Source organism: Rhinatrema bivittatum, chromosome 9 (assembly GCF_901001135.1).
Source record: "Rhinatrema bivittatum chromosome 9, aRhiBiv1.1, whole genome shotgun sequence".
Classification (NCBI taxonomy): domain Eukaryota; kingdom Metazoa; phylum Chordata; class Amphibia; order Gymnophiona; family Rhinatrematidae; genus Rhinatrema; species Rhinatrema bivittatum.
In genome coordinates, this window is record NC_042623.1 from 137,873,764 (window position 1) to 137,895,259 (window position 21,496).

Sequence of the window (21,496 nt, forward strand, 5' to 3'; positions counted from 1 at the left end):
GATTTTGAGATTCTTTATTGTCTGGTACTAATTTAATTCTGAAACATACTGAACACTATGATTTTTTTCATCTTTCCCTTTTTGGTATTTTTCAGTGACGTATTCGTATCCTAATGTTCATTGCATCACATGCAGTGTATATTGTTCGGCACGTGATGTGATTTATAAAGGCTGTAGGTTTGATTCGTCTTTTTTGAGGCCAAAAAGGAGGCCAAGATGAAAAGCTATTTGAAAAGTCCAGAGTGAAGAGTGAAGAACAACAAATGGGCCAAAAGAGAATGTATAATGAAGAATATCAGGCTTGCTCTGCTGTGAGCTGCCTCTTTTCCCTAGGCATGAGCTTGATCATCCCTTTTTAGGCAAGCAAGGTCCCTCTGGTGGTGTAGATCCCCCATTAAAAAAATAATGAACGTGCATGGCCGAGTCACTGATCATGCATGGCCTGTGATATTAGTGCAATCGAAGGACCTGAAACAAAAAAACATCTGTTCATAATTTAATCTTCACACAGCTTCATGTGCATAGTTTATTTTTATTTATTTATTTATAGTTTTTTTCTATACCGACGTTCGTTTGCACATCTCATCGGTTTACATTGCAACATGAATGTTTATGAAACAATTATTCAGTGTTCACCCAAGCTCCATAGGAATCAATGAGGGAAAAGCACAGCACAAGTTATACATAAGTACAGTCACAAAGTAAACTGCCAATGACTTAGATAACTGCAGGGCATGAGAAATTATCTGCGTGAAAACCCAGCGTGTTCAATTGTAAAAAATACATCAACCCCCTTTTCTTATTTATTTATTTATTTATTTAATTCTTTTATATACCGACCTTCATGATAGGTGTCATATCAAATCGGTTTACATGTAACAAGGGGTAAACATTCTTATCAGCCATTTAACAGTAAAATAATCAGAGGAGGTAATAAAGTTACATATAACAAGGAGATCGAACTTGGGAAAAGAAGAAAGAGAAGGACAGAGGGATAACCATTGTGATAAAAGGGTATCGCTAAGTAAGTTGTCCAGTAGGCTTGAGATGTGGAGTTCTGAAATTGAATAGATTAAGGGAAAGCTTGGCTGAATAGTACACAATCTTTATGCAGTATCCCTCCTTCAAAACTTTCCTTTTCATGAAAGGTGAACATTCACAGGACACCAGCCACACTCACTCCTGGGGGAATTCTGCACACAAAAACTGACAATTCTGCAAAATTCTGCAAACATTCTATTGGTCAAAATACAATTTACATGACAGTCTTTAAGTAATATCTCCTGAAGAAAGGTCCAACAGTGGATCTGAAATGCGGCTGCGTCGGGTCATCTTTTTTACATCAGATAAGTCGGGACATTAAGCATCCTTACTATTGTTGATTCATAAGCATGCTTTTTTAAAAAAGAAAAAAGATTTACAAAATAGATTTTTCACCATTGGTGTAGGTTACATATACAAACAACTGGATGGAGGTGGACTGTTGATGATTATAAACACGGTGAGATCACCCGATTGGGGTTAATGACTCAAATGTATGAAACTTTCCTTCTTTCGACAAAAAATTTTTTCAAAAAAATATTTTTGTGTTCTGGAGCTATAGTTCTACGGAGCGATTGAGTTCAATTTTTGGAATGTGATATGTGTCACCCGATATCAGGGTAGATATTTGACATTGTATTGTGTAAAAAAAAGTTATAAGAGGTGATTTTTTTCGGATCATTTAGTCTTTAAGTAATTACATTTTAAATTATTACAGAAAAAAGTTATTACTTAAAGTTGCAGAATTTTAAATATTTTGAGCAGAATTTCCCTAGAAATTCACTGTAAGAGTGTCCCTTCCACATACACACACCCTCATACAGGATCCCTCACTCTCTGGCACACACACATCCCCTCATACAGGGTACCTCTCTCTTGCATACACACCCACACAAGCTCCCTTTCTCTTTCACACATACATCCTCACACAGGCTACCTATGACTCTCTCTCACGCAGCCCTTCACACAGGCTCTGTCTCACACATACACAATCCCTTCTCACAGGCTACCACCCTCACATACACACAATCCCTTTTTCATACACACGAGCTCCCAATCTCTCACACACATACACACTCCTTCACAATCTCCTCATATAAGCTCCCTCTCTCTGAAACTGAAGCATCCCTCCACTCCCCCTCTTACCAACCAAGCTGTCTCTCACCCTCCCCCACACCCCTCTCCTCATATAGGCTCCCTCTCTGAAACCCACACTCAAGCATCCCCCCACTCCCCCTCTTACCAACCAAGCTGTCTCTCACCTTCCCCCACACCCCCTCTCCTTTCTCACACACACACATTCTCTCTCACAGGCATCCCCCCCATGCTCTCTCTCATACCCTCCTGCTCTCTCTCACCCTCCCCTCTCTGACACACATTCTCTCTCTCCGGCATGCCGCGGGAAGCACTCTGTTTGCGGCGAAGATGAAGGCCTGGCGTGCCATTCGCGGTGAGAAGGGAAGGCCTCCATGTGCAGTGAACGGCGTGCCGGGCCTTCATCTTCGCCATGAACGGAGCATGTGCCACGGGATGCGCTCCGTTCGCGGCATGCTGGCGTCTCCTCTGCTATTTTCTGCGCAATTCTGCGCAGGGTGGAACTCTGTGCAAATTCTGCGTTCCGCAGTGGTGCAGAATTCCCCCAGGAGTATCCTTTGCACACACCATGCAATCAACCCTTGCATTGCTGCCAGGGCTTCTCAATCTCACAACCCCCTTTTCTACACAGCCCAGTGAGGCTGGAGCCTCATCTTTCACACTCAGGAGCTCCATCATTTTATCCCCTGTCCTGCATCTTCAGCAGTCATATCATAACAAGGAGGGATGCCTTCATGTTAAGTCCCTAGGAGTGATTCTTGATGCAGAGTTTTCTTTGGATAAATATGTTGCTCATGTGGCACATAATCTTTATCCCAAATTGAAAATGCTGAGACAATTGAAACCATATTTGGGGTTTAAAACACTTAAAGTGGTTGCTTTTGCTTTAATCCTATCTTCATTAGATTATTGCAATGCAATTTTTATGGGCTTACCATGTAAGTCTATTCGAAAATTACAAGTGATTGAAAATACCTCAGCAAGAATCATCCTGGGGAAATCTCGTAGAAGTGCCGCTGAACCATTATTATATGAATTACATTGGTTACCTGTTATAGACAGAACTGTATTTAAGAACTTGCTTTTGGGATTTAAAGTTTTAAATGACATGGGCTCTCCTTCTTTAAAGGGAACTTTGGAGTGGAATGTCCCAAAAAGAAACTTATGTTTATCAGGGGGATGATATTTACCACTTCCTCTGGTTAGAAATTTTAAGCACTTGCGCTTGGGTCAAAGGTCATTTGTAAATGCCATTCCAAATATATGGAATATTCTTCCTAAGGAGGTGAGGGAAGAAATCAATTTACTAAAATTTAGAAAAAAACTAAAAACCTGCTTTATGTCTACAAATTCCAAGATGTATTAGTCAAAATGAGGAGGGAAGTGGCTCACCTAGTTTATTAGGAAATATTGCCTTGATCAGGAGAGGAGATAATTTTTTAACTTGCTGCATTTTATGTATGTTTTTGTTTGAATTGTGTGTGTTATTTGGTATTTTATGTTATGATCATTATTATTGTATTTTTGTTTATTTTGTACATTGCTTTGGGCAATACATTTTTTTTTATCTGGAAAGTGATTAATAAATGCAGATAAATAAATCAATCTATTCCATTCCAGCAAGCACTCTGCCATCCTCTACAACACAGCCAGCAAATCAATTATTTGGCATACTGCTTCTAGGCTGGGGGGGTGAGGGGCCCTGCACAACACATGCTACCAATGCTTTGACTGGGGATGAATGTCAGTATTCATGGAGGTGATCAAGGAAATGGACACATCTGGAGGCCAAAGAGTGACTGCTGCCAATCCCTTTTCCTTCTTCTCTTAAGCCTGCTGTTTAGAATCACCAAAGGGCACAGGATGCCTGGAGCGCACGAGCAGACTTGGGCCCTGTAAATACAAGAATGGTACATTGCCAACAGTGGTGGTAGACACAGGATAAAAAATGCAGGGAATCATATGCTCATGCTGATTGCCTGCCAGAGAACCTACCATGGCCAGCACCTTGGCCATGTCCCTGAGCTGATGCCCTCCAGCATTCCTGCAGCTGGTTCTCTGGCAGCAGCATTCGAATAAGAAGAACTACCCCTGGTGAATGCTTCTGCCAACTTTAGCAAGTTTGCTATGTCTTGCTTCCTCTCTTTTTAAGCGTAGCGTCCATAGAGTTTGATGATTGGTCTGACATGTGCTGCTAGAGTGAGAGTGAATCTTGTCTCTAAATTAATATTTATTTGACACTTATTGGACTCTGTTTCTGGAGGGTTTTTTTTTTGTAGGCTGACACAGACCTTGTGAATCAGCTGCTCCTGCCTGCTGGGAGGCAGAAGACAAGTAAGCAAGGATACTCTGCTAACAAACAGGAGACCTGTAGAGGTACAAGGTCCCAGGGGGTCCAGCTGTGGCTGGTAAGTATTTCCTTGTTCACGTCTGTTATTATCCACCATGCAGTCGGCTGTGTGTGTGCCTGCAAGTGTCTTTTCATGTGGTGCCTCCCTCTCTCTGACATGCCGATGTAGCATCTGCTGGGTTCTCCTGTCTTGTTTTTGATTGTGTGTACTCTTTGGTCAAACTTTAACTCAATGTCTGGTCCCTCTCGGTTGTGCTTCAGTGAGTGTGTTTGGCAATGTTTCTTTTTTGTGCCTTGGGAATGGTCCTCTGCTGATGTTTCTGTCTTTCCCTGAGTAGGGTCTATCATGTTGCATGCCTTTGTTTTTCTTGGTTACCTTGCATGTGTTCTATGCATCCTGCTTTTGCTTTCTTTGGTCATTCTTCCCACTCCTTTGCATCTGTGTTTCTTCTCTCTTCTCATTTGACTTCCCATACCACGCAGCAGCCTTTCTAAATAGATGGTGTCCTTGCATTCCCTGAGGTTTGCTTTGGTGGGGAGAGATGCCCTCAGTTCAATGTATGTGCTGCCTTCTTTACTGCTTTTCACCTGCTGATTGCTGTCTGCCTGACAGCATTTCCAAGCAGTTTCTTGCGCTTTACGCTTGAAACATCAGATTTAGACTGCATACTAGAGTTACCACTAGGAAATAAGAGATACAAGTTCCTTTTCGCCGAGTGAGGAACATATTGGCAGCCCCTGAGGCAACGAATGTGAAACATGGTATCATGTCAGGCTTTGCTGGATGGGGGAAGTAGCTCACTTTTTATTAAAAATTTTAAAAACTAAAAATAAAAAAAATCAAAATTGCTTACATTTTTGGACCTATGATTAAAGAGTACCCAGAGCAGCGAAAAAACTGGAAGACTCAAAAAAGTTGTCCCAGTATCCGCGGGGTGGTATGATGGTCCCCATATAACAACTAAAAAATTCACAGCTATTCTCTCTGATACTAGTATCTTGAATAATATTGCAGTTACGTTCTTATTATTCTAATTTGCTGATTTATCTGCCAGCCATCATGAGCAACTATTCTTTTTACTCTCTTTCAGCCTTCCCTGAATATGCTCCTGCTTCATCTCTGAAAGCAGCACAGGAAAACAAAGAGGAGATCCCTCCCTCCACAAAGGTGGAGGGAGAATCTTAAAACCCAGCAACTTGGTTTCTGCTCTCCCCTAGGAAGGGACAAAAAATGTTAATAAAATGTTTTGTTTTTTTTGTTTTAGCCTGCAGTTTCCTCCTGTTCCTATAAACTTTCAGCTCTGCTGGGCTATGGTAGCTGACTTGCTGATATTGGTCCTCTCACATTAAACATGTTTTAGTGTAATAGTTAAGTGATTACTAGATAATTAGTTGTCTTATGTGTGTTTATCAGCTAGATAATAAGCTCCATGGAGCAGTGCCTGTCCCTTTTATGTATCGGTCTGCCTAGCAGCATTATAGAAATTTAAAAAGTAGTAGCAATAGTATTAGACTTCATTTGCAACTACTCAGGAGGATCTTCCCCTATTTCGTAACCCCCTAGCTGAGATCAGGCCTCATAGATTCCTTGGCTGGGGGGTCACAAACTGCTCTTCCTTCCGGATCTTAGCTAATGTGGAACCTAAGTTCAGCCATTAGGTGTCACTGTTAGGCATACAGGCATGGTACCTGAGAATCACTTTATTCTATGGAAGGGGTGGCCAACGCCCATCCTTAAGAATCACAAATAAGCCTGGTTTTCAGGAAATCCACAATGAATATACATGAGCTAGATTGGCATGCAAATATATATTTTGCATAGTCATTATGGACATCCTGAAAACCAGGCCTGTTTCTGGCTCAAGAGGATCGGAGTTGGCCCCCCCCCCCCCTTGCCCTCGGGGCTGTGAATCCTATCTCTGCAATGATATTTTAAATAAATAAATATTGCTGTTTTTGCTTGACTTATGGTGTCCATTGGGGTTTTTCCTAGGTTTAGTAGTATGTGTGTGTATGGAGGTGATGATAGAGGTGAGTACAGGAGTGATTGTATGTGAACAAGGCAGGGGTGAGTACAGGAGTGATTGCACATGAACAAGGTAGGAACATAAGAACATAAGAAATTGCCATGCTGGGTCAGACCAAGGGTCCATCAAGCCCAGCATCCTGTTTCCAACAGAGGCCAAAACCAGGCCACAAGAACCTGGCAATTATCCAAACACTAAGAAGATCCCATGCTACTGATGCAATTAATAGCAGTGGCTATTCCCTAAGTAAAATTGATTAATAGCCATTAATGGACTTCTCTTCCAAGAATGTATCCATACAGTCCACTTGTTGAGTGATTGCAAGAAAGACACATGAATGGGTATTGGGTTAGGAATGGCTTGTGTGGTAGTGTTGAGATATTTGTGCAGTAAGCAGGACTATGAATACCAATTTTCAACTGACCAGTGCCAGAATGTGCTGCGGCCATCATGGTGCTGTCTTTTTTAAAGTGGCTAGAAAGTTAGACTTTGTTCCATCTTTCTCCTAAGATTTTTTTTTTTTTGGGGGGGGGGAGGAATTTATCTTTATCTTTCATAGCATTTCTATACTGCTCTCTGCCATGTCTCAGAGCAGTACACATCACATAATAAAACATTCACGTTCGTAAAATATCCTAATACAACAAACCAAAGTACCAAGCATTCATAAAATTATCAGTTACTTAGAGAGAAGATGCATCAGTTGAACCCTGGCTTAAAAGCAGATAAATATGTCCTTTGAATGCAGCCTCAAATAGATCAGCTTTGAGCATTTTCTTAAAGGTCTTAAAGCAGGAGGGGAGGTGCGTTCCATTCCAGTTGAATTGGAGTAGAAGAAACAGCATAGCATAAGCTGGCTCCTATGGTTTTTCATATGCGGAAAAGAAAAGCAGAGGAAATGTGCATTTTTCCTCCTTGCAGAAAACAATAGGAGCTTTGCGGGCCAAAGGGATGCTGTTTGGACTCACTCCTGCTGTGAGCTGGAGCAAATAGATTCAGTGCAGCGGCATCAGGGAGGTCATTAAACTGCTTTCCAAGGGGGGGAGGAGGTGAATCACATTTTGTGGCCAGGAGCAGAGGTGAAGCAGCACCCCGATAAAGGAGAGCATAAGCAGGCTGTGCCGCTTATCGTTGTTGCCCCTCTCCAGCTTATCTTTTACAAAATGTATGAGCTCATCGAGTAGTGCCTGAATATCCCCTCTCATAGCAGTAGGTGCTTAGGCAAACCCGACGAAACAAGTGCAGGTAGAGAAGCAATGAATGATGCAGCAGTCACAAAATAATAATGCATTGTAATCTATGTTCCAAACGCCAGTGATAATCACATAGACAAGGCAGAAGGTGTTCCAGATATCCAAATTGATTTATTAAGTGCTTGGAATGCTGTTGTGCACAGATAAACCTGAAGGTAGCTGAGTCCCCCACCAATAGGAAAAACACCACCATTTGGCTGCTCCTCACCAGGTGGAGGTTTAGGCCTTCAGAGGTGAATCAAGCCCCAGGAGAAGAGCTAGTCAAACACTTTAATAGTGCAGTGTAATGTGGTTTAATTTTCTCCTGTCGGAAATATATTCCTAAATACCTTCTTATGATCTTATTTCAATGTGATTGTACAGTAGTGCTTTCATAAATAATAAACCCTTTTCCTGGCCTAGTTTCTTAGCGGGAAACTAGTCTTACATAAGGAGTGTGTGCGTGTGTGTGTTTGTCCACCCCTTAATAATGCTTGATCCTTTCATCCTGACATCCAATTTCATTTAAATTTCTGCCACAGACAGTGGAGTATCTAGTGACCCCTAGTGACTTCAGCACACACTGACTCCCACCCTACATTTATATAGTTTTTCCACTTCAGTTCCACTTCAGTTCAGCTGTAATCAAAAGGAAGTAAGCGTGAATTGTGATGTCAGGGAACCTTTGTTTGGGCCCGGCAGTCTCCTTCTGCTCATGTGAGCTTCCGATTCAATTGGACCCAGCCTCTAGTAGGTCTGATTTGATTTTTAGAGTGTCTATGTTAAAATTTTTGGTTCTTTGCCTTCGTAGGAGTTTATTTAATCAGATATTTTATTATCATGGTTTTTGTGTTCAGTTGATTACAGTTTTGATTTAATTGTATTCAGTTTAGGTTGTTGTATTACTGCTGGTATTGCACTTTACTGAAGCACATTTTACCTATTTTGTTAGTGCTATTTTGCAAATACTGTACTTCACCTAAGGCATTAGTATGATAAGATGAGTACAAAATATAGAAATAAATGACACCATGAGCTTTCATTTGCAACTACCTGGGGATTTTTCTCTATAACTATCCATCTAGCCCTGCTGTTGCAGTGCCAGTTCTTGGCCAGAGGACTACAGACTGTGGCTTCTTCTGCAACCCAGAATATGTAGGCCGCCGCAGGTCCAGTCAATAGGTGTCAGCAGTAATGAGCAATGAGTGTGACGCCTCTTGCCAGGGGCTGTGAACAAAGTGTCCCCAGCATTCTCCAACTTGGTCAGCCTAAGAAGCAGAAACTGAGACTGGGTCTTTTTCACTGCAGTGCAGCAGGCTGACCCCCCTTTACAGCTTCTCCATGCTGATGGTTAGCTCATTTATGGGCCGATACAGTAAAAGTCACGGGAGAGCGGGAGAGCGGGAGAGCGGGAGAGCGGGCGCATTTGCATTGCATTTGCATGTTGCGGGCGCTATTAGTTTCGGGGGGGTTGGACGCGCATTTTCGATGTGCTATTACCCCTTACTGTATAAGGGGTAAAACTAGCGTGTCAAAAACACGCATCCAAACGCGGGCTAACAGTGCTAACATGCCTGTTAGCTGCTTGGTCACATATAGGCCGATACAGTACAGTGCGCTCCGACGGAGCGCACTGTACTGTATCGGCCTGTATGTGACCAAACAGCTAACAGGCATGTGACGGAGCGCACTGTTAGCCTGCTCTTGGACGCGCGTTTTCCCTTACCCCTTATTCAGTAAGGGGAGGAAAACGCGCGTCCAACTCGCGGCACCTAATAGCGCCCTCAACATGCAAATACATGTTGATGGCCCTATTAGGTATGCGCGTGGGATACAGAAAGTAAAATGTGCAGCCAAGCCGTACATTTTACTTTCAGAAATTAGCGCCAACCCAAAGGTTGGCGCTAATTTCTTCCGGCGCCAGGAAAGTGCAGAGAAAAGCAGTAAAAACTGCTTTTCTGTGCACCCTCCGACTTAATATCTTAGCGATATTAAGTCGGAGGTCCCGAAAAGTAAAAAAAGTAAAAAAAAAAAAAAAAAAAAGTGAATTCGGCTGGCGGCTGTCGGGCCGAAAACCGGATGCTCAATTTTGCCGGTGTCCGGTGTCCGAGCCCGTAGCTGTCAGTGGGCTCGAGAACCGACGCTGGCAAAATTGAGCGCGGCTGTCAAACCCGCTGACAGCCGCCACTCCTTTTCCCTGTTTTTACCGTGTCACCTAATTTAAATACAGAATCGCGCACACCGGCCCTTTGCCGGTGCGCGCGCCGGGATAGCGGGCGTTCGTCCGCTCTCCCGCGGACTTTACTGTATCGGCCCGATAGCTTGGAATCTAGGAACAAGCCATGCAGAGCCACTCTATCTAAAGAAGACTTGGCTTTGAGAATACTTTCAACACAGATTTGTAGAAAGGGATGGTGGAGTTTTTACTTACATGCTAAGTACATGCAAGGCCTCAATATAGTTTTTTCACTTGTTGCAACATGACTACAAAGAAAAGAAAAATCTGCTAAGGCTATTTCAGAATAATAGATATCATTTAAGACTATTCTTGTTCCTTTGTGTGTCTGTGTCTATTTGTGTGTGTGTGTGCGTGAGGCCTTAATTATGATTTTGGTGCTTAAAGGAGGCAGAGATAATGAAATGTTGGCCAGCATGCCATTCCAAACCTCCACCTCCTTTCTGCCACTTAACCCCAGAGCATTATGATTTTAGTCTTAAAACCAAGGTAGATCAAGCATGCAAGCTACATAATGCAATTTACAAAAAGTAATTGCACCTCGCTAACCCTTTTTGTGTTGTAGACAAATTTGATTGGAAAGGTTTACAAAACATCCTCCACATTGACAGTTTGTTTTTTTAAAGTCTGAGGTTTGCCCTACAAAACCATCCACTTGACTTTCTAGCCTTTTAGATAAAATTTAGTGGAAACCCCCCTCCCCCAGAGTATTTTCCTACTGATCTCTTATCTGTGGTAGTGAGGCCAATGCTGATACTATGAACAGCACTAGCATTGGACCCGACTCTTTGAATTAGTGCTTGTAAATAGCCCAGGTGCAAACTTTAGCAGTGAGACACAGTGCAGTGATATTATGTACTGCACCCAGCTTTCACTTTGAGGCAGACATAATAAGCCCTGCGTTAAGATTGTGCACTGAAATTCAGTGCACAGTTTAACACAAGTGCTAAAAAGAAATTTACCTTCTGATGCAGTAAGCAAAATGTATGTGATTACATCAGGAGTTAAAAATGTGCAAACACAAAAATGTGTGCACAAACCCAAGTTAAAATGTGCACTCAGAACCCAGACTTATCACACATTTTAATTCAGGTGGTGGGGGAGTTTCTGGGACAGGATTTATGTGGACCAAAATCAGGGTTTGTGTGAATACAAGACTTTTATACATACAAAACATCATGTATGCTTGTTTTGTGTGCATAAAATATGATTTATGCACACAAGAATGCTTTAGTGCAGAAATTTCTTTTGTGCACATAAATCGTATTTATGCACAGAAACATGCTTTGTGTGTGCAAATCATGTTTTTTTTGTGCATTAATCCCAGCTATAGATCCTGGTACCAGAACTCTTGCTTCTGCCCATAGACTAACAATGCCAGAAGCTTTACTCCAAGAGTAAAATTTTCAATGCTAAGAAACCCTGAGATAAGCCAATTAATTTCTCTGCACTAGGGGGTAGTAGCTAATGTCTTTATTTGTGTGGGATTCCAAGTGAGGGCACTAAGCAGTACTCACAGTTTTGCACACACAATTTCTGTGCACAATACTCTTTGCTGCATCAGGCAGACAGTTTGTGCAGAAATATATGTGCACAACTGTGGGTAAAACTGTATGCTCTGCCCAGCACATTTTATTGCATTGGGCCCTTTGTAAATAAGCCCCATATAGTATAAGAAAAGTGTGGCATAAGCACTTGTAATTTCTGGGCACTAAACGGTGCCAGAATCAGGCTAAACTGTGGACCCTATGTAATAAACATTTTTCCCATAGATAAAAACATGAGGAAAAAAACCCTTTAGTACATAGGCATCTGTGTTTGCACTCAGTTATACAGGTGCTCTACTTTTGCACAGTGCAAACTGGCTCAGATCTCTGTGCCCATACATTGTCTTCATATGTGGGCACTTATGTGTGATAAATAATCAAGCCTGAACAAAATTAAGATAATCCTAGATTCTCTGGTCTCCAAATAATATGGGATCCATTCTTCTGTATATCTGACAGGGTGAGGGGGAAGACATGTGCGGACAAAGGGCAACATGAGATGAACCATAAACCTTTCATTGTCTCATTCTGCACAGAGCTAAAAGTTGACTATGAAGTACTTCAGTGGCACAGCAAAACCTGGCTGAAGGAGAATTAGATCTTGGTCAATAGAACCCTAAGGCATTTTTCTAGAGGCGTTCAATCAGATTAAAGACGAGACCCTTTAAATATCATCCAGTGACAGTGCCAGACTAAAAAAGAGTGAGACCGAACAGGGTAGCTGGCGTTTGTAATTATACTCAGACTAAACTTTGCAGACCATGAAAATGTCTTCCTCGTGCTGGGATCTCACTTTTCCAGCTCTTTCATACCTCCCTGGACTAAGACTATATGCTATTCCTCTAATAAAATGTAATGGCCTAAAAACGGACTCCCTCTACTGTAACAAGATATAATTTTATTTTAGAGAAATGTCTAAAGTTCGGGGTTTTTTTTTCCCAGCATCCCACTGGAAGAAGGAATAATAACACTGGAATGATCGCTGAGCAATATGTTACCTGATTTATCTTAACTCGAATGCAATGCTCTACAGAACTACAAGTTGTTGTTCGTTTCAAACAATCAAGAAGAGCAAATTCAGGACCTCAGACACCACAAATGCATATCTGAGATGTGTAAATTATTTAAAAAAATCCTCCAGGATATCCAATCAATAGAGGTTATCAAAATGATGTTAATACTGTACAACAGAAAAATATATAACCTACTTTTGTTGTTTTCTTTCAGATGTTGAAAATTGGCATGATTTCACAGCTTTGGGTGAAAAAGAGAGTTTGGAGGTGGTGCAACTATTGTTCGCCTAATACCGCGGGGCCCTTGGGAGTGCACTGTGTGTTCAGTTTGCTCCTGTGTTGTCGAATCTTGCAAAGAAGTCAATGCCTTGCAATGAGGTAGCGTGTTCATGTGTTTTCTGTATGTAATGCATTATAATTATATGACAGGGGACCAGCTGAGAAGAGAGCTACAGCTTCCCATAGGTTTCCTTTCAGAGATAAGAAAGATAAACACTCTGCTTGCTCGGAGACCCAAAAAAAGCTGCTTTGCAGCTTCCTGGAAGCAGGATAAATGTTTGGGGGCATTCTGAGTTACGTCTTTTTATTTTTAGACAATGATTTGTGTCATGTGGGGAAGCTGGGTGCACAAAGTAAGGAAGCCCCCTGCACTGAAGTGCATGCCTTAGGCTTCCTGACAATCTGGCTTATCTAAGAAAGCTCCCTGTGCATTCCCAGTGATCACGGAGGGAGAAGGGGACGTGTTTATTTTTGCAGGGTTTTTTTCTCTCTTCTGGGGGAACAAGGGATGCTTTTGATTGGGTCCATGAGGACTGCTGCTTAGTGCTATGCCCTCCCTTTCTTTTTTTTTTTACAACACTAAACGAGAAGACTCTTGACCAGAGGTGACCCGCTTGCCCCAGGTTTCAGCAACCACATCCATGCCACGGATCGAATCTGTGCATCTTTGTGCTCCCTGAACTATGGAGAAAAAAACCCATTACTTATGGAATTAAACAGGCCCACACACTTTTCACAGTCACGTGCTCATTTGTGGGGAATAAACTTCAACATATGAATGTTTCATCTTACAAAATGTGCGTTGGGGTCCTGCTCCAGCAGGTGGTACAGTTATATCACAAACTAAGTTTTAGGTAGCAAGAAATGAGCGAAAAGAAGAACAGGAAAGATAAGAAACCCGAAGCAAAGAGCAAGAGAGAGACAACCAACCAATTAATCTGGCTTTCTCATAGGCAACAGAACTCCAGAGTAAGCAGGACTACATTTTAGTCTTTCATTTATATACATGCATTGTTATTACTCAGGCGTCATGCATGCACAATAAATACGATAGGTGTAAAAGTAACCAATCGGGTAAGAAAAGAACAAAAGAAGTTGCCATATTGGGTCAGACCAAGGGTCCATCAAGCCCAACATCCTGTTTCCAACAGTGGCCAATCCAGGATTCAAGTTCCTGGCAAATACCTAAACATTAAGTACATCCAATGCTACTGATGCCAGTAATAAGCAGTGGCTATTCCCTAAGTCACCTTGATTAATAGCAGTGTATAGACCAATATGTTTCATAGCATTTCTTCCTTTCCGTGGAACATAACCTTCAGGCGATCTGACTGGTTTTTTGTTGTTTTTTTTAATCAGTGTGATCTTCCATATAGGTTTAGATTAGTTCCTATTTCCTGTAATCCACTGATCTCTACAGCATGCAGTTAGTGCACTATTTCTCCCCCCCCTGAAAAAAAAAAAACTCCTTCAGAAAAGTGAGAATAGTGAAATGAAATCGGAACGCACTAGATCACTTCCTGACAATACTCTTTTATTCCCGAAAATCGAAAACCGGTTTCTAGGTTCCTTTAATATAGTTAGGACCGTCTTTTGCTAGCATTGCATCGTATTCTTAGCAAACCTGAATAACTGTTCTACAAAGACTTCGCTTTTATGACGGCTGTGTGTGTACATAAATAAATTCTAGAATCTCAAGCGGCCTGTAAACTACATAACATTCCCTTAGCCAAGAAAAAAAGAAATATATGCACGTACAAAACAGTCATAAAAAAAACCCCGAAGTCTTTGTAAGAGAGTTCAAAATAGATTGGGTGATGATAACTAACACTTAACCGGCGCTTGACCTGACCTGTGGGCGAAGACAATTTTAGAAACGTTATCGCGAATCGTTGTTTTATCAGGATCAGCATTTTGTTTTGTTAGAATATTTTAGATCGATTGCAATCTTGAATCAGAAGAAAGGACAGTGACCCTTTTTGAAGAGCAATAATCTTCATTAATCTGTGTTCTTCTGGTTTATTAAACAAATCATCCTTTTAATTTTTTTTTATTGCCCAGCCCAGTCTTGGTTTCCTAACCACCTCGTTTTTGCAAAACTATAAGGACCAGAGGGCCTTGAGGTGGGATTCAAATCTTATGATGATCTGGGCTGGCAAACACCTGCCCTTCCCCCTCCTAGATATGCTGTGATGGCTCATTACCTTTATCGCTCTAACAATACTTTCCACGTTAACTCACCATTTTCATTCGCTTAAGGATTTACCAAGAAAAACACATTTTCCCCCTGAAAACTGATTCGCAATGCTCTTCTCAAAGCCTGTCAAGCTGACAAATTTCGGGAAAACACACTTTAAATGTTATAAGCGTGACATTCCCACTCTGAAGATAGCCTAAAGCAATTCCCTCTATCTTTTCTAAGTTTTATCTCTGGGAGTGGAGTTTTAAAAAAAAGATGATTTTAAGAATCATCATCTATGAATATGGAGTAAGATTTAAAAAAAAAAAAAAAAAAAAAAAAGAGTAAAATAAATCCACAACTTCTGAGACATTATCGTGTTCAGAAACGGTGTCTTCTTGGCTGAAGTTATCAGGCGATGGTAACTGCCTGAATCTCATGCTGCTTACATTGATGCAGACAGACACTCGGAGCGTTATATTCGTAGTGATGCAGCGTTCAATAGTTTTAATGATGATAGTTTAACCGGGGGAAACACGGGGATTAGGATATCCCTTCTAAGTCAAAGCCAAGAGTAGAAGAGTGAGGACTAGCTAAAGCATGGCCTTCAGTGCTTAGCAGGTAGGCCACATCAGTACAGACAGAAAACCGTGTAAAAGGTAGATAACAGGGGGGTCAGCATATCCGTGCGATATCACCATGGAGATACACATTGAGGTTAATTGTTATCGGGTTGTTGCTGCCCTAGTCGGAGCATTTAAAGAGCCGGTATGAAGGGAAACAAGGGTCTTAGTCTTCATAACACCATACTGCTGTGAACAGTCACGGCAGTATGGTGTTATGAAGGGCAAATATATTAATATTGATTGAAAATATTTATTGGTCTCTTGGACTCAACAATAGCTAGGAACTTCATTCAATTAGGGTTACAGGTACACTGTGAATCTTAAAAACTAAGAAATTCATTAGACTGCATTAGTTTAATGTTATTAGTTTAAGATAAATGCATAAAAGTCAGGAAGTCATCGTTTCATATTTCATTTCTAAATGGAAATACAATTCTGGAATTTCATATTCTTGAGGGGTGATGTCATACAAACCATTTATGATGCAATGACAGTGCAAAAGATTACCGAGTTATAGTCACTGATGCAGCCAAAACGGAATTTCCTGATTTTTATGTTTACTTTTGAACCCATAATGCTATTTTAACACAGTTCTTTTTAATGAATGTGTTTGCTCTACACAAAAAATATATACACTTTAATGACTTGTATTCAAATGAATCCTTTTGAATAAAAGAATAAGGACATTAATTCTGAGCCAAGAAGGCCGTCAAAACATCTAATTTTCAGGATTCTGGCAATATGAAAATTAACCGTAAAATGAAGATCATTGCAGGCCAATGTTTATTGTGGTTGTCGCAAAATCTAGACCTATTGGTGGCTATCAAGGACCAGAGATGACACATTATTTATTTTGGGACTATGCATTATGAACTCAACAATAAACAATAGTGCCAACATTTTATTGTTTTAATATAACAACTAATTTGTTAGTTAAAAGAAACAAAACCATTCTAAGCTTCCCTTTTTCATTCTGATTTTTGGTTAATTCCTCATGTTATACTGCAGTTTTTGAAAGTTGATCAGATTAAACCACCCGGTCTTCCCAAACTGGGTTACTGCAGTTCTGACCCTCATAAGAACCCCATGCAGGCATCCATAAAATAGAAATATAGCAGGAGCAAATAAAGAAGTAACTTAAAATGATTTTCAAAAACAGGTATGCATGGCGAATGTACGTACTTTTTGTTCCAAAATAATGTGAAAGTATAAGAAATAAACTGTATCTGACAAACGATAATGGACAACTAGGTATAAAATACATTCCCCAGTTTAAGCAATAGAGCCAAGAAAGAGAGAAGTTGAGTTTCTGCGGAATCTGGCTGGTACAGATGCTTTAATTACAAACACAGTTTCACATTGAATTCAAGTGAACATTTAACCATTGTTTGAAATTATCCAGAGTAGTTGCATCTCTTAGATCAGAGGACAACAGATTCCAACCTCTATAATTAGACCTTGAAAAGGAAATGAGTTCCATCCCATGCAGTATTTGCAAGAAACTGGGCTCAGAAAAAATGACCAGAAGATTTAAAACTGTAGGACAAATTATATTTTATCACTAAGCTGCTGTTAAAAAAAAAAAAGAGAAAAATCCAATTGAATAAGATTTAAATAAACTCAACGGACAATAATGATGCTATGCTAGCTTTTCCAGATCAAAGTGGCGCAATGTCATTATTGGAAGAGAAAGTAAGGTTTTCTACATAATTCTCTTCCCTTTGTAGAGGCTTGACATCTGGTGGCATAGTTACTCTGTCAGAAATGTGCTTCTTCCTGCAAATCTGAACCAAAACAAATCAATGGGTGCCAGGAACTATGTCTACGTAGGAAGGGGTGGGTTGCTGATCAGTACCTACAGCTTCACAATGGCTCATTCAGTGGATTTTTAACTGATGCCCAGTAAGATTCTAATCAAACATCCTTCGTTACAATACTTGAACAGAAGCCATGAATGAGTGCTTTTGTGTTTGCAAAACTTGGATAATGTCAACAGAGTGGCAAGGCGTGACAAGTTAATCAAATCATAATAACTGACCACTCATTTTGGCAGATAAATATATTACTGAGTTTTGTGTCCTCGCGCGGTAAATGTTCCTGGTGTGGAAAGGAAACGCGCACTTTATAGACGATGCGGTCATGGGCTCATCTGTTTCTTCAGTGGCACCGTTAGGTTGCTGAATCATAAAAAGGCAGGAAGCTAATTCAGTTCAAAGAGCAGGTTAATAGGCTATCAAATGGCTTCATAAAGCACATACAACTTGCCACTTTTGTTGTACTGGAAAAATGATTGCCCTCTCAGGAAGAAATTATGAACCATTAGCCTACAAGACGATTCAGGACATATCAGTCACTGTGGATTTCTAATAAAGTTGCAATTCCTATCCTAGTAGATCTTCATCAATTAGACGGGCAACACATCTGAATGTGATGTCAATTGTTGGACTGCGCCTGGTTCCTGCGCAGGGAAAAGTGCAGAAGACATTGCCCTGGATGTAAGATGTGGCTGCTGTTGTTGGGTTCACATTTGGTAGAGGTGCGACCTTTAGTTATAGGAGCAGAAAGTGTTTTTTTGTTTTTTGTTTTCTTCACAGAGGAGGGTGACCTTGCTCCTTGGGTGGGACAGAACGCCCTGCAAGGTCACTCCTCCTTCCTCCCTCAGGGTTTGGGTTACTGGGTGACATACAAAGCAAGATGGTCACTGTGTCTGATCTTATTTCAGAAAGGGGAAGGGGCTCTGATCTGTATCATAGGTGGTCTGCAAAGGCTTCTACTTTATTTGGACTGGGCTTACAAGGGATTTAGCCTGTGCTTCTCAGCTGTTCGCAATTTAATGTGAAAATGACAATGTAACATTTGAGTACTATTTAACAACTTTAAAACATTCTGTGACTGCCGGGAGAAAAAAAAAAAGCTTAGTGAATCCGACCTTAAATGTTAGTAAGGTCTGCAAACTTCTAGTCGATTTTCCACTTTACTTAGCAGTAGTAATTGGAAGATAGGAGGTAAAAATACTCATTTTCATTTTTGCAACAGTTCTATGCTTTGGCAAGGAATATTTAAACACAGGCAAGCAGGCAGACTAAATCTGACCCTTTTAGACCGGCAAAGGTAGAGGCTTTTATAATGAACAACTCAGCAGCTGCATACAGTATGGGGGTCATTTACTAAAGGTTTTCTCCCATTTTGGGTCTATGGGAAAAATGCTTAGTAAATGACCCCCAAAGTTAGTAAAGTCAGCCTGAAGGTATAATAAAGGCTAGTTAGTGTGTGTAAGGGAAAGTCAATTAGGCCTCCAGAGGCCATTGGTTTTACCACTATCTTCCCTGCATTTTTTGATTATTTTGGAGGTCCTGTAAACAGAGCCGCCCAAGTCAAGTGCGCATTCCATCCTCATTATCACGGTTTCTGCTTCGTTTGAGTCGCTCCTCACTGAAAGTATTTAATTTAAAGACTCCGAGGATTATATCCAGGGACAGAATGTTGTTGTTGTTTTTTTGTCTGCAGGCGCAGGAAAGAAGAAATCCTATGGCAATGAGTGAGGATCTGTGGAGCAGTCGCTGCCTTCTCTCCCGCGGTCTATGCCACAATCATTCCATCACCGATCCGCCGGGCTCTGCTGTTACTTAATACCACTACAGCTGTTTACACTTCCTCCTGTAATCAACGGAGTTCAAGAACCTCTCTTGGCTCACACGAGATAGGTTTTGAACTGGAGACAGCCCTTGAAAAAAAAAAAAAAAAAGCAAAAGCAACAACAACAACAACAACAATTAACCTGAGAAAAGTGTGGAAAAATAGCCTCTATCTGTTCTTTCAGCCGGCTAATCGCGTTTCTTTTTCAGAGAGAGGTGGCGGTGGAGAATGGGAAACCCCCCCCCCCCCCAAAAAAAAAAACCCAAAAAACCCAACAACCCCAAAACAATGAACGAGAAACGGATGTTTTTAAGTCCTGCAAGGAGATGCGCTCCGTTCTGTAGCAGCGAGGAGCGCCTTTGCAGACTTAGGGTCCTTCATATTTTAGGATGGACGGTTTGGATGTGGGTGGCAGAAACCCCTCATGCAATCTGTCTGTTTGCCTCTTTCTCTTTTTCTGCCCCTGGAGCTGCCCAGAGTCTAAAGGGAAACTCTTCGTATGCATCATCAGCGGCAGCAGCATTAGCATTAGCATTTCTGAAACCTCTTTATGGCTTGCTGTCTTTTCCTGCAGGATTTTGCATTCCGGTCAAGGAAGTCTCCGAGGCTGCAGCTCCTTTAACGGGGAGATAACTGTGCCCGAGGAATGGCGGCTCTGAACCAGGCTCCGGGTGCTAAAGGCGACAGCTCACACAGTCCCCGCGTCAATCCTGAAGACAAATACCTCCAAGCAGCTGGAAAGAAAACAGCTGAAATCCTTCGGGGAAGTCGTTCATACGTGCAATTCTTCTGAGAGTTGCTTCCTGTAGCTGTTATTGCTGAAAGTTCCTACAAACTTTAATCCTAGCGGATAAACCAACTATATTGTAAGGTTAATTCAATTGTTTTTCTTGATCTTTATCATAAATATTGTTCCAGTCTTTTCTTTACCAGATGTGCTAAAATAACTAATTTAGTAAACTATATTAGGCGACCGTTTTATTCCTATTGTCTGTACTTTTTTTTTTTTTTTTATAAAACGATTTAGTCTGACCCAGTATGGCAAGTTCTTATGTTCTTAATTCCCCTAGTTTGCCCAGAGCTAATTTAGATAGGAGGAAAAAGAAATATATATAAGTTGAAAAATATGTAAGTTAAAAAAAAAGAAAAGAAAATAATTTTCATGATGTTAAAGTCCATCTAACATCAATTTCATCTTAGCCCAGGAATATGGCAAAGCAAGAAAGCAGAAAATTGTGTATTTACAATTAAACAAAAAAATAACCTATCATTGTCCTTTGAATTAAGAGAACTTACAAGTTTTGTAGTCTGTGTGGTTGTATTTATCAATGATTTCTCTTTTTATTTGCATTTGTAATGCTGGTAAATACATTTAAAATTAAACTTTTCTTTAAGAACCAGAAAGTGGGTCAGTGTAAAATTATATTCGGGATTTTACTAATTCATTATACTGTACAGAACTTTACTTCGATTTGTTTCCTGGAAAGTAATCTAACAAAGTCTTGCAAGTATATATACTAAACGCAGATTGCATGATTTATACACATATACAGGAGGTAGCCACGTGATGTTATGTTTATATAAGGAATTTAATATTTACTGGAAGTGATCAAATGGTGTATGCTTCATTCACTTTTCAGGTTAGTAGAAAAAAAATCTGTTTTGCACAGTTACAGTATGTACGAGGACCCAGAGTTCATAGCCAGCCTCAGTAAAAATGATTTTTTTTTTGTTAGATCCTTGTCAGTTCCATCAAAGTGGTTGACTTCATTGACATCAATCTGGTTAAAAAAATATGACCTGGACGTTTGTTCTTTATGAACCCAGATCGCGTGCTGTATGTCAATAAACTTTATATTTTCTACTTAAATAAATACGGCTTGGGGAAATACACACTCACAAGTGGGCTGACATTTAGTTGTGACTATGGCTCTGCAAAGAGATTTCTCTGGCATTCTAGAGAAAAAAAACAAACCAGAGACAGGAAGCACAAAAATAGTTTTCAATGGATTTGTCTTTCAGGCAGAATCCACTACAGTATACAGTGCACACAGTCCTGCAATATCCACGGTGAACATGCTGAAATGTACGAAATATCTTTGATCCAGATGAAGTGGGATGGGGTGGTAAAGAGGTTCTAGCAGGCTTTTAAATCCTGACTGGATATACAGCATTTGCGAGTGCTCAGGTCTCCTCACTTACTGACAATTTCGAACAGTACAAATAGCAGAACAA

General features: G+C 40.7%; 1 long non-coding RNA gene across 2 annotated transcripts in view; it reads left to right on the plus strand.

The window, feature by feature from the left end:
* Positions 1-20,618, plus strand: part of LOC115099367 — a 43,481-nt gene extending 22,863 nt beyond the window's left edge. The window contains exons 4-5 of one of the 2 annotated variants that reach the window (XR_003858756.1): positions 12,756-12,919; positions 19,133-19,524. This is a non-coding gene — a long non-coding RNA (uncharacterized LOC115099367). Of the gene's footprint in view, positions 1-12,755; positions 12,920-19,132; positions 19,525-19,835 lie in introns of those variants that run through there. The other variant, XR_003858757.1, reaches the window with a different exon arrangement.
* Positions 20,619-21,496: the final 878 nt, after the last annotated feature.